At 39.2% G+C, this 14,728-nt stretch overlaps 1 pseudogene; it reads right to left on the bottom strand.

Annotated features, from left to right (window-relative positions):
- Positions 1–11,089: 11,089 nt before the first annotated feature.
- LOC148294286 (25S ribosomal RNA) lies at positions 11,090–12,855 on the bottom strand (annotated as a pseudogene).
- Between the last annotated feature and the right edge of the window lie 1,873 nt (positions 12,856–14,728).

Here is a 14,728-nt window from a genome sequence, read left to right as displayed (position 1 = left end):
ATATTGATAATATCATGATATTTCCATCGAAATTTCCGTGTTTTTGAACTACCGATATTTCCAATATCATCGATATTTTAGACCTTGGTTATCCTTTAGCTTGCTAGCAGATGCCAACTTAAGCATGCTTTATTTATGTGGCTCTTGTCAATCTCTATGTGTTTCACTATCATATTGTGGACAATCACTTACCTATATGATGTGTGGTTGGTGATACCTAAAAGCCATCTAAATCCAGTTGTTCATTACCTACCATTATAGACCAAGATTTGGTTTTTTTTTTTTGTGTGTGCTTTTGTTGGTCAATAGATTTCATTCTATTCGATTTGTATTTTGGTTGGTGAAGAAGTTTAAGTGCTTCCAGCTCAAGTATAGACATAAGACAATAGTATGTCACATGAACATGGATGCTGGTGATTTAGAGAAAAGGTGTCGAGCAAGATGAGCACGTCCATTTATGAAAGTAATTAAGTCTGGCCTGAGCCAGCGACCCTAGCTCACACAAGGCCAGACTACTAAACGGCCCTATATGGGCCCATGAACAGCCCGATTTGTGTATTGCATTTCTTATAATTTTTTTACAAGTTCATTTTAATCATTTTAACGATTATGTATATACTAAACAGATTCTTATTTCGTCCAAAAAAAAAAAACTGATTCTTATTTGTTGGAAGTAAAAGGCTAGATTATTGTTCAAGTTTCAGAAATTGATACTTGAAGAATAAAATTATTATTTTATTTATAAAAAAAAGTATTTATTTGTAAAATCTATTATTAGAAAAACAAAATAGACTTAAATTTAAGATATAAATATAATAATATTATTTACTATTTTCTCTAAAAATAAATATAATAAAATAAATGAGCTATAAAAGCGCTCAGGTCGGCCAAAGATATGGATTGGGTCGTGCGAGGCCCAACTTTAATCGAGCCCATTCAATCTAGGGCCTTACTTAATTTGGCCCAGCTAGTGTTGTGCTTTAGTTGGTTTGATATGTTTGACACTTCTACAAATTTTAGTAAGTAGGATGGTTGTGAACATGTTGGATATCTTGAACCACAACCCAATAAACTCTAGGAGCCTAAAAATTAAACAAATTTTGATGGAGGCAGGTATTGAAAGAGAAAAGAAAGAAAATCATGAGCAACCATCATATTTACCAACCCTATCTAGTGTTAGCAACAAAGCAGTGATAAAAAAAAAAAAAAAAAAAAAAGTAAGGGCAAGTTTGTGTACAAAACTGGTGCAATGTGTGCAATACAAGGGTGATTGGCTAGAAAACAGACGACATACTGATGATTTTGGCCACAGTGATCTCAACTATGACTTCCAAGATGCTATTAATCCACCAGAAGTTGTTTGTCAAGAAACTACAACAAATAGTATAAGAAACTACAAACATGATCGGTTCATAATTGTATATCATTTTGTACCCTTCTAGCTTATGATTTGGTTATGTTTTTGAGTTAAACTTGTGCTTTTAATCCTTTTTGTGTTTATCTTTCAGTTCATTGAGCTTTAGGTAATAATGAGGGCTTTGGATAGTAAATGATGCAATCCATGCATGTTAGGGCCTAATTTGGATGAATGGATGAAGAGCTTAAAGACAAACTCAATTTTGGCTACAGCCCCCTGCCAGTCCAGTTTCGTAGGTCATATTGCAAGCTTTGTTTCAGCAACCTACATAGCTCGGATGATGCAACATTCTTCATGAAAGTTGTTCCAATGGGTGTGTACTATAACATATCCAAAATTCAGCCCCATTGGATAAATATGGAGTCTGTTACCTAGCAAACACAGTGCCATGCTCAGGATGGATTTTATCAGCGCGCAAAATGAGTTAGCAATTTGTTTTGGCCTTAACTTCCTCCTCCGACCTTGGATTGGCCCAAATGATATATGGCTGGAAAGAAGACATTCTGAACTTCAATTTCGAGTGCTTAAAGTCCTAATTTGATTAAGAGAAGCCCAAGTTGTAAGCCCTTGAAGTTGCTGGTCATGCTGACCTCAGCATGTGCTGGTTGGATGCTTGGTCATGGTGAGCTAGGTATGAGCTATCATTTCTGGTTGGAAGCTTGGTCATGGTGACATGAAGATGAGCTAGGGCTGCTGGTGGGATTTATTAGTGAAGTGCATCAACCATTTCAGATTTTATAATGGAAGTGTTGTATGCATTAGTGAAGTGCATCAACCATTTCAGATTTTATAAAACAAGTGTTGTATGCATTAGCCATACTTAATTCAGATTTTCAGCTTCCTTAGGCCTATATATAGTGAAGTTTCCCAAGCTTGTAAACACACCCCAAGGGGGGGAGCTCTCAAACACTTCTCTAGAGCTCCCTTCCCTTCTCTCCCTCAAATTCTCTTAGTTTTGCTTTCTAGTTCTCAATTCTAGCTTTCTTTAATGTTTTCTTAGTTGTAATTTATTTTTCTTGTAATGTACATTCTTTTCTTTAGTTTCAAGTTTGATTAGTTTCCAAGTTTCAATTATGGTTTTTGTTCTTATTCATTATGCTTATAAGTTAATATGCTAGTTTGAATGATTGATCACCATTTAGGCTCGCATGTTAGCTATCTTGGTTTGAATTAAGAGTAGACACCATGCTTTAATTCGAATTGAACTATGAATAGGAAGAGTATGTATGGACATTCGACAACAGGGATTAGATACATGTTTGGTTGTTTAAATTGTTCTTCTATGCTTAATGGGTTCCTAATGCTTAATTTTAGGTTAGACAACAAATGATCAAATTAGGGAATTAGGAACACAAGGTTATGACCAAACACCATGGCTTAATCATACTTTAGCTAGAATCAATCCATTAATCTAATTGAACTTGGGAACTTATCTGCTTGAGTTAGTTATTTCTTTCTTCCTTGTTTTATTTATTTCCTTTCTTTTTCATTTCTGTTTTGTGTAGGAAAAATGAATTGGATCATTCAATCACCAATCCTCGTGGGATCGACCTCGCACTTACATATGCTATACTACCAAACGGCTCGTGCACTTGCGAGTATCACAAGTTGAGGATGCAACTGAATCCATTTTGGTGCAGCTGTATCTACACAACAAGTTTTTGGCGCCGTTGCCGGGGATTGGCAACATAGTTTGGTTCTATTTCTTTTCCCTACTTGTTTTATTTTTATTTTTCATTTTCATGTTTTTCTAGACAATTTCAAGTTTTAAAGTTAATGACGTTAATGGACAAGTTGTGTTTGTAGTCCAACAGAAAAGGACAATTGCCCAACAAGCAAGAGAACTGGGTTTAAGTCCCAGCTTACACAAACCATTGGTGCTTGTTGCTTTGAAGCATGGAATTGGATGTGTGTTAATTTTCCTTTTCATTTTAGTTTTTATTTCCTAATCCTTTTAATTCCATTTCAAGTTTGTGTGTTTGTTTTAGCAATTTATGATAGCTTAATAAAAATGGAGAGAGATGGCAACCTCAATCATAAGAATGGGAAGTGTGGAGCAATGGGAGAAGTCGCGACCTCCAAGTGCATCACATTCGACCTAATCGCTTCAAGGGGGAGCATTTCAATCCTTTCTCTTCTTTGAATTATGTTTATTTACGTCATTGTTTTTACCTTTTGGTCTGCGTTGAGTTCTTTGTTTTTCTGTGCTGAATCCAACCATATAAAGAACGTGAAATTTGGACTTACGGTTGGAAAGTTATAGCCTAAAAACTGAACACAGGTCGAAGCTGAAAAACAGAGAAACGAATCTGTCCAAATGGTGATAAACGGGTGATAGAAAGTGCTGTTTGTGTTTTTCTTTGGTTTATTGGTTTGTTTCTTTTAGTACAACAATTTATGTTGTTTGTTTGAATTTGTTTAGAGTACTTAGTTCATTTTCGTTTATGGTTTGTTGTTCCATTTTATCTTAATTTGTTTTTGTTTCTTATCTTAAAAATTTTAAAAAGATTTTTCATATGAGCTGACTTATGGTAACTCCAGTGAGCACTTCCGTCAATACAGTGTCTAGGAGTTCTATAGGCGACACCTTCGGTGTCTAAGAAGTTTGGGTTTTAAGCGGGACCATTGTGACCCCTCCAACCTTCCCGGATCCCCTGGCTGTGTTTTCTGAGGCCCTTAACTGGTCATCCGTGAGTTGCTTGTATATTCGTGTGTTTTTAAATTAAGTTTATTTTTATTTTCTTTGTTTTCTTTTCTGTTGAGTCTTTGTTTTTGATTTGTTTTTGTTTTTGTTTCGTTAAGTTAGTTTATGTTTTTATTTACGTGGTTTGGTTGGTTAGTTTATTTCTGAGTGTTAAAACACATTTTTATTTCAAACATTGCATAAAAAAAAAAACAACAAAAAAAAAACAACAAAACAACAAAAACAAAATAAAAACAAAAACAATAAAAAAAAAAAAACAAAACAAAACAAAAAAAAGAAATATTCTTCATCTTCTTCATCATCATGGCTTGCCTCTATTTTCTCGCACTTGTAGAATCTGCAGCAGCTCCACATGGTCCTCATTTTTTCTTTGCAGTGCTTCCACGTGCTGATTGGCACAGTAGAGCCGCTTCTGCAAGTCCGCCACCATAGCCTTCAAGGAAGCTATTTCCTCGCTCATCGCGGCACACTCCCTTGTCCTCGCTAGTAGGCGCATGCCCAAATTGGTAGCGGAGACCGCGTGGAGCACAGTTAAATTGTGGGACTCCTCTACCGCTGCCTTGTCAGACCTCTGTGCCACATGCAGATGATCTGTCGGAGTGAGCTTGCTGCTAATCATGCCTCCTAGCAGCACTGCTCTGTTCGGCAGTGCCTCAGAAAAGTTCGGTATTGCCTCAGCAAAGTTTGAGGCCGTACCGTGATGATATATGGAGTTTGGGAAGACACGGTTTGGAGGAGCCCTTATCTGGGCATTCGGAGGTGCAAGGGACAGCTCAAGGTCGAGATCATCAAGGTGAGTGCATGAGGATGCCATTTTTTTGTTTCTGGATTTTTTGATGTTTTTCCTTGAGTTTGCAGGAAGAAATGCTGGGTATCATCCGCTTGTAGAGGCGTGCTTTAAATAGACATATGCTGATGAAGGTGCCAACACCATTTCGGATTTCCCGGGCATGCTCGACCTAATCGCTTCAAGGGGGAGCACCTTTACTTTCACTTTACTTTTCTTTTTTCCGTGTTTTCTGGTGTTTTATTGTTTTGCCCGTTACTTTCATTTTCTAGAGCTTTGTGTTTTTGCCTTTCCCTTTCGGCTATCATCTTTATTTTATTTTAGTTAGGGAACTGTGCTTCCATTTCCGTTTGTCGTCTTCGTTTAATTTAAGTTTGGAAAGTGTGCTTTCTTTTCCGTTTTCTTTTTCCTTCTGCAAATTTACTCTTTTATTTCCAAAACAAAATAAAGACAAAAACAACCAAAAAAATTAAAATAAATTAAAATAAAAACATCAATAATGCAGTAGAAGTCATTTCTTCACAGTGCTCGGTGTCTCGACCATTGGAGCTTTGAGTTTGGCCCTCTGGCTATCCTCTTCCTGGGCTTCATGCACAGCCTCTTGGGGCTCACCACTTGAGCTCCCAAAGATCGCAATCTTAGCTTGAGCGTAACTACTCTCACGATCTGCTTGCTTGCGTTTACCCGGTCGGTCTAGGTCTTCCAGTTGTTTTCGCATGTCGCGAGAGTACAACTCTACCATCTTTGATAGGTTTCTATTCTCGTCCCGCAATACTTCTAGCTGGTGTCGATTCACCTCCACTATCCTTGACCTCTCCCTTTTCAAGCTTTTTATAGCAGTCTGACACTCTTCAACCATCCTTCGCTCCGCCGCCAACTGAGCTTTAAGCACCTCTACCTCATGGGACTTCGCAAGTAGGCGATGACCCAAACTTGCGACACATGCTGTACTCTGCACGCTCAGTGCCAGGGCATCACTCGTGACCTGGTTGTCATCCCTTGTCCTGAACACATGTATATCTTTGGGAGTCACTAAATTTCTGCCAACTCCAATGGCAACATCGTTGTCCAGGAGTATTGAGTCATTGACAGTCACATGCCCCCGTGAGGAGGCAAAGTAGGGCATCCATACTGGTGCTGCTGCTTGGCCACGTGTTTGAGTCGGTGGAGCTAGGTTGAGATCCAACGAAAAGGGGTAGGAAGAGGCCATTTGATTTCTCACTTCTTATCTTCTTTCTTTCTTTTCTCTTTTGTGTGTTTCTGAGTTTGTATTTTTTACCCTTTCTTTTTTTTACCTTTTATAGACTTAGTTTTTGCTAACCCTAGCCATTGCGGTTCTGAGTTCTGTGCGGCCCTTACGGCTTATCTCTATATGTCGCCGCACCCGTTTCCCAACCCCCTTAATTGCATTTTCACCTTTCACCACCTTCAAGTGAAAAAGTCGTTGCGCCTTCCTACGAGTCTAATAATTCTAGCTTGGGGGATGTGAAAAGCGGCCTCTGCACGCCGACACGTCCCTCACCTATTTTCCCCGTGACTTCCCAGGAACCAAGGCATCAAGGACCACACTTTTTCTGTTTCGTAAATACCCGCCTTCGCACTCCCAATTCACGTTTCATTAAATTAAAATAAATTAATAATAACATGTGGGCTTCGGACTTCATTGTGGGCTTCGGGTTTTCACCGTTGTTAGGTTTCAAAGTGTGTTAACTTCTTTTGGGTTGGGCTTTCAATCATTTGGGTTTTGGTTTGTGTAAGACTGTTTGTTTTCTGTTTCGAGTGTTTTACTGTTTCGTTATTTTTATTTTTATTTTTTTTGTTTGTTTGTAATTTTTATTTTGTAATTATTTTATTTCAATTCTTGTGTGTTTTGTGATTTTATATTTACTTTAGTACCTTTCATTTCTTGTTATGACATTGCTTGTTCCTAATTTTTAAACATTGAGGACAATGTTCATATCTAGGTTTGGGGGTATTGGAGTTTACCAAGTAAATTTAGTTTCTCTTATTTAAAAAAATATATATATTTCTTGCTTGTTTTTTTTTTTTCTTTTTCTATATTTTGAGTCTTGTTTTGTTTTGAGTCACTTTCCGAACACATTTGATGAGATTGTGATAAATGTTTGCATGACTTAAATGAAAATTGAATTTTATTTATTTATTATTATTATTATTATTATTTTTTTTTTTGTTCCTTGTAAATTCTTCTTGTAAAATAAAAAAAATAAAATAATTAATTAATTAATTAATTTGGCATCGTTCTAGCATGATATGTTCGAAACCTTCTTTGCACTTGCCATTTGTTTCATAATTTTCCAATTAAAGGATTTGCATGACCCAAAGAATTGTATCAAGCATAAATTAGACTTATATAACCATATAATGTGAGCTTTTGAGCCTTGTGCTTCATTTCATGAGTGTTATACACATACTCTTATTTTCTTGTCATCAAAGTTGTTGTTTGATCTCATTATTCATTGATTTGGTTGAACACTTAAAAGTCATTCATTCTTATGCAATTTGATTTCATGACATTTAAAGAAATGATATTAAGGCCTTCTTTGGATCGTTTGTGCCTTTCAAGCTAACCTTATGCATGCTTAAGCATGATTTTCCATTGTTAACCATTTTGAGCCTACATGTAAACCTTTTATTTCATTTTACCAATTATATTTCCTCGCCTTAGCCCGAAAAATAAATATTTACCTTTCTAAGGAACTCATGAGCTCTAATTCGGATGTGTTTTTCATGCTAAGTTTGGGAAGGGATATTACATAGAAGAAAAAAAAAAAAAGAAAAAAAAAGAAAATCACACAATTGGTGAAAGAAAAGAAAAGAAAAAAGTTATGATTAAATGGTAGTTGAATGAAATTTTGTTTTTGGGTTTCATTGGTGTTTGGAAAGGAGTTTAAATCATTGTAAATGAAGGTATAAGGAGTTTTGATCATGTAAAAGAAAAAAAATCTAATCGTGATGATTCGAAGTCTTCTAAACAATTTTTTTTATGCTCTTACATTGTGAGTTCCTTGGACTTTGTATTATCCATACCTTTCATTTCTCACTCACCTTACACCCTTGGCCCCATTACAACCTATAATAAAGACCTAAATTGATCTTAAATGTCATGTGGTTGAATTGCATTCATTTTTCTACTTTTAAGTGTTTGGCCTCCTTCTTGAGATCATATTAATGCAAGTTCTTCATCTTCCTATTTTTGAGTTAAGTACCTTATGATTTAACTCTAATCCCATGTCTATAACTGAGTGTTGCATTGTAGCCCTCTTCTGAGTGATTCATTTGTGAGAGGACAACTTTGGTGAGATTTGAAGTTGCATTTGTGCTTGGTATGGTTTTTGAAATTGTGTGGAAACTAAGATTGGGGAATTTGTTGCATTTGGCTATCACACTACTACACTTTGAGCATATTATGTTTTGAACTTTGCCGCTTTGTGAATAATGTCTAAAATTGAGCTTTTATTGTCAAAACGTTTAAGTCATGTGCATGAGTCATTTCTCTTCACAAAATGTTCGGAAAGATTGTTTTGAGTTTTTATTTTGATTTTGTTTTTTTTGTGTTTTGTGTTTTGTTTTTATTTTTATGTTTGTTTTTGGTTTTGGTTTTGCTTAAGAACTAACAAATCTAATAAGTTTTCTAACCATTTTGTTTTGTAGAGTTAGAAAAACGTTTGTGGGTATCGTAACTGTTAAACCCTCAGGAGACACAACTCCTCCTACTAGGGATGCCTAGAGGTTTAAAGGCTTGTTGCATTCGCTCAATGCAATCGAGTTACCTACGAAAGTGGTCTAGTTAACTTCTTGTTTTGTTTTTAACTTTGTTTTGTGTTGTTTTGCTCGAGGACTAGCAAAATCTAGGTTTGGGGGTATTTGATCGGTTCATAATTGTATATCATTTTGTACCCTTCTAGCTTATGATTTGGTTATGTTTTTGAGTTAAACTTGTGCTTTTAATCCTTTTTGTGTTTATCTTTCAGTTCATTGAGCTTTAGGTAATAATGAGGGCTTTGGATAGTAAATGATGCAATCCATGCATGTTAGGGCCTAATTTGGATGAATGGATGAAGAGCTTAAAGACAAACTCAATTTTGGCTACAGCCCCCTGCCAGTCCAGTTTCGTAGGTCATATTGCAAGCTTTGTTTCAGCAACCTACATAGCTCGGATGATGCAACATTCTTCATGAAAGTTGTTCCAATGGGTGTGTACTATAACATATCCAAAATTCAGCCCCATTGGATAAATATGGAGTCTGTTACCTAGCAAACACAGTGCCATGCTCAGGATGGATTTTATCAGCGCGCAAAATGAGTTAGCAATTTGTTTTGGCCTTAACTTCCTCCTCCGACCTTGGATTGGCCCAAATGATATATGGCTGGAAAGAAGACATTCTGAACTTCAATTTCGAGTGCTTAAAGTCCTAATTTGATTAAGAGAAGCCCAAGTTGTAAGCCCTTGAAGTTGCTGGTCATGCTGACCTCAGCATGTGCTGGTTGGATGCTTGGTCATGGTGAGCTAGGTATGAGCTATCATTTCTGGTTGGAAGCTTGGTCATGGTGACATGAAGATGAGCTAGGGCTGCTGGTGGGATTTATTAGTGAAGTGCATCAACCATTTCAGATTTTATAATGGAAGTGTTGTATGCATTAGTGAAGTGCATCAACCATTTCAGATTTTATAAAACAAGTGTTGTATGCATTAGCCATACTTAATTCAGATTTTCAGCTTCCTTAGGCCTATATATAGTGAAGTTTCCCAAGCTTGTAAACACACCCCAAGGGGGGGAGCTCTCAAACACTTCTCTAGAGCTCCCTTCCCTTCTCTCCCTCAAATTCTCTTAGTTTTGCTTTCTAGTTCTCAATTCTAGCTTTCTTTAATGTTTTCTTAGTTGTAATTTATTTTTCTTGTAATGTACATTCTTTTCTTTAGTTTCAAGTTTGATTAGTTTCCAAGTTTCAATTATGGTTTTTGTTCTTATTCATTATGCTTATAAGTTAATATGCTAGTTTGAATGATTGATCACCATTTAGGCTCGCATGTTAGCTATCTTGGTTTGAATTAAGAGTAGACACCATGCTTTAATTCGAATTGAACTATGAATAGGAAGAGTATGTATGGACATTCGACAACAGGGATTAGATACATGTTTGGTTGTTTAAATTGTTCTTCTATGCTTAATGGGTTCCTAATGCTTAATTTTAGGTTAGACAACAAATGATCAAATTAGGGAATTAGGAACACAAGGTTATGACCAAACACCATGGCTTAATCATACTTTAGCTAGAATCAATCCATTAATCTAATTGAACTTGGGAACTTATCTGCTTGAGTTAGTTATTTCTTTCTTCCTTGTTTTATTTATTTCCTTTCTTTTTCATTTCTGTTTTGTGTAGGAAAAATGAATTGGATCATTCAATCACCAATCCTCGTGGGATCGACCTCGCACTTACATATGCTATACTACCAAACGGCTCGTGCACTTGCGAGTATCACAAGTTGAGGATGCAACTGAATCCATTTTGGTGCAGCTGTATCTACACAACAAAACACAACATCAAGAACATGTATATTGCTCCTAAAACGAACCATGATATGCTGGAACTGCAATGTTAGGCTACTCGTGATGGTCTATATGGGCCCACACTAAGTCTGATTTGTGTATTTCATTTCTTATAATATTTTTTACAATCTCATTTTAATATTTTAAACAATTATGTATATACTAACTAGATTTTTTATTTGTTGGAAAAACAAGTCAAGGGCTAGACTATTGTTTAGAAAAACAAAATAGGCTTAAATTTAAGACATAAATATAAAAATAATATATACAAATTTTCTCTAAAAATATAATAAAAAAGGGGGGGGGGGGGGGGGGTTGGGAACGCTGCCTGCATGCTGCACGCATCTGCTCGACAGGAGAAAGGGCAAGGCCAGGCCAATCAAGGCGAGGCAAGGCAAGGCAATGCAATGCAAAGAAGGCCACACATGGGCACATCTTGGGCACTTCATGGGCAAGGCATGCCAAGGCAAGATGAGCCACGCCATCTTAAGGCAAAAGAAGGTGATGTTGAGGTAAACCAAAGATACTAGTACGTAAAAATACAAAGTGTCGAGTCGGTAGCCTCGCCATGTTTTGGGGGAAAGTTGAATGGAAAAGGAGGGGGAGGGATGAATCGAAGCGACGCAAGGCTGAATCTCAGTGGATTGTGGCAGCAAGGCCACTTTGCCACTTACAATACCCCTTTGCGTATTTAAGTCATCTGCAAAGGATTTTACCCACCGCTCGGTAGAAATTGTAATTTAAGGCGGCCCTCGCAGCTCGCTCACGGCAAGGGCTTCACCAACGACACGTGCCTTTTGGGGCCTTGGGCCCCTACTAAGGGTTGGCAAACAGGCGGTGGGCGCATGCGTCGCTTCTAGCCCAAATTCTAACTTAGAGGCGTTTAGTCATAATCTAGCGCACGGTAGCTTCGCTCCACTGGCTTTTCAAAGAAGTGCGATGACCAATTGTGCGAATCAATGGTTCCTCTCGTACTAGGTTGAATTACTATTGTGACACTATTATCAGTGGGGTAAAACTAACCTGCCTCACGATGGTCTAAACCCAGCTCACGTTCCCTATTGGTGGGTGAACAATCCATCACTTGGTGAATTGTGCTTCACAATGATAGGAAGAGCCGACATAGAAGGATATAAAAGCAACGTCGCTATGAACGCTTGGCTGCCACAAGCCAGTTATCCATGTGGTAACTTTTCTGATACCTCTAGCTTCAAATTCTGAAGGTCTAAAAGATCATTAGGCCACGCTTTCATGGGTCGTACTCGTACTGGAAATCAGAATCAAACGAGCTTTTTCCCTTTTGTTCCACATGAGATTTTTGTTCTCGTTGAGCTCATCTTAGGGCACATGTGCTATCTTTTAACAGATGTGCCGCCCTAGCCAAACTCCTCACCTGACAATGTCTTCCACCCTGATTGGCCGACGCAAGGTCGGCCTTAGGTCCAAAAAGAGGGGCGATGACTCGCCTCCGTTAAAGTAAAATAACTTTAAAAGTAGTGGTATTTCAGTTTCGCCGAAGCTCCCACTTATACTACACATCTCAAGTCATTTCACAAAGTCTGACTAAAGTCAAGCTTAACAGGGTCTTCTTTCCTCGCTGATTCTACCAAGCCCATTCCCTTGGCTATGGTTTTGCTAGATAGTAGACAGGGACAGTGAGGATCTCATTAATCCATTCATGCGCATCACTAATTAGATGACCAGGCATTTGGCTACATTAAGAGAGTCATAGTTACTCTCGTCGTTTACCCGCGCTTAGTTGAATTTCTTCACTTTGAAATTCAGAGCACTGGGCAGAAATCACATTGCATTAGCATCTGAAGGGACCATTGCAATGCTTTGTTTGAATTAAATAGTTGGATTCCCCTTGTCCATACAAGTTCTGAGGCAGTTGTTCGACACCCAGGGAAAGTCCTTGAAGGAACGCTCCCAGTTCGTCCCCCAGCCGTCGGAGCAGCTCGTGCAGTCCACCCATAGCCGACGGGTTCGGGACTGGGACTCCGTGCCCAACCCTCAGAGCCAATCCTTTTGCCAACTTCCCTTGCCTACATTGTTGTATCGACCAGAGGTTGTTCACCTTGGAGACCTGATGCAGTAATGGGTACGCTCGGGTTGCAATCCCCAACAACCCGACTCACCGACAGCGCCTCGTGGTGCGACAGGGTCTGAACACAATGGGGCTCTCACCCTCTCCAACGCCACCTTCCAGTGGACTTGGGCCCGATCCACCACTGAGGACGCTTCGCCAAACTACAATTCGGAAGCCATGGGCGCCGATTCTCAAGCTAGGCTATTCCTAATTCGCTCGCCGTTACTAGGGAAATCCTAGTAAGTTTCTTTTCCTCCCCGGGTAACCCCACCTAATCTGGGGTTGCGTTGAAAGCTAAGCCAGAGCCAAGTATTTTTTCAAGCCCTCGATGTGCAACGACCACACACGATAGGCAATTGAGGTTTCACAACCACCGATTGTCGTAGCGTGCGTAGGGCAGATATTTGAATGATGCGTCGCCAGCATGATCCGTCGAGTTATCATGAATCATCAGAGCAATGGGTAGAGCCCTCATCAGCCTTTTATTTAGTAAATGCATCCGTTCCACAAGTCAGGGTTTGTTGCACATATTAGCTCTAGAATTACTATGGTTATCCGAGTAGTAGATATCATCAAACAAACTATAACAGATTTAATGAGCCATTCGTAGTTTCACAGTTAGTTCTTACTTACACATGTATGGCTTAATCTTTGAGACAAGCATATGACTACTAGCAGGATCAACCAAGTAGCGTTCCTTTCCAAAGTCGGCACCGTGCAAGATAAATGACCTTATGGGTCGAGAGCTCACCGTAGGCACGACAGTCGTACGTGTCGAGCAAAAACGCTTCAAATTGGACGATCGGACGCCAAAGACCCCATGCCCACTTATTGCTCCTCATCCGAGATCACAAGCAAAAACTTATGGACCTTCACAATCTCATGATGAGGCGTGGCTTAATCGGGACTCAAGCACTACTACGACATCCTCCTGCTGCCCGCGAAGGGCAAGAGGAGGAAAGGGACAATGAGAGGCACCATTCCTTAACAATAGGTAGCCAAAACAGGAGCCCATTAACCCGCACAAGTCAATCTTGAAACATAAATGACGAGGTGTATGAGACAACAGTTCAATGCCAGAGCAAAGAGCCCGCTGGTGCATACAACCCATTCACCACTCACATGCCGTTGCTTTAGCAAAGCTCAACACCACCAAATGAACCACACATCTCAACAAGCACAATGGCTAACCAAGAAGAATGTAGCTACACTGAGTGGAGCCAAGCACACACGGCTAGGCATGATAAGAATACCATGAAATCTAAGTAGCTAGGCAACATAGATGTTGTGGGTTCGTAACTCATAAGAGTGTTACTTTCAAAGTCCCTGGTATTGGATTGAGTTTCTAAAAACAACTGTGCACACCAAGGTTAAACTTTACTGATGACACTCCGACTCACCACTCGCCCACCACTCTGAAGGCAACCGATATTTTGTGGTATCATTGCTACTTTTAAGAGTGTCATCCTCGACTTACTTGTGCATTGGGCTCGCACCGTGCACACACAAGCAATGCCTAGACAATCCTAATCATAGGTCAACTGCCCACGAAGAGAATTGGCTAGCTTCTTCCAAAGCCAACCCACCCCCCACGTGTTTGTGTGGCTGACAATTGGCTAGCTTCTTCATCAACTCCACCGAAAGCCATCTTCGACATACTTGTGCATTGAAAAGGTTTGGTCGTCGTACTCCCAACACAAAAGCATAACCGAGGACAACCCTAAGCTAAAGTTCACCTGAAGTCAACCCATCATCACCACGTGTTCGTGTGGCAACAATTGGCTAGCTTCTTCATCAACTCCGTCGAAAGCTATCCTCGACATACTTGAGCATTGAGAAGGTTTGGTGACTGTACTCCCAACACAAAAGCATAATTGAGGACAACCCCAAGCTAAAGTTCATCTGAAGCCAACCCATTGTCACCCACACGGTGGGTGAATGGTGTGCTTTCCGGGGTTGGCATAGACATTCCCTCGCATGCAAAAGATTGTCTATGCCAACCCCGGGAAGCACACCATTCATCCACTCCTAGCCTGTGTGGTATGGTGGTGAGTGAATAGTTATGGATTGAGGTTGAGCACTTAATTGGTGTACCTATATGGCAGTAAATGTGGGGTCTCATTTATGAGAACGAAAAAGGCTAAGTTCTCTAAAGCTC

The sequence above is a fragment of the Prunus avium genome, chromosome 5, assembly GCF_965620075.1.
Source record: "Prunus avium chromosome 5, drPruAviu1.hap1.1, whole genome shotgun sequence".
Taxonomy (NCBI): Eukaryota; Viridiplantae; Streptophyta; class Magnoliopsida; order Rosales; family Rosaceae; genus Prunus; species Prunus avium.
This window is presented reverse-complemented; position numbering and strand designations above follow the sequence as displayed.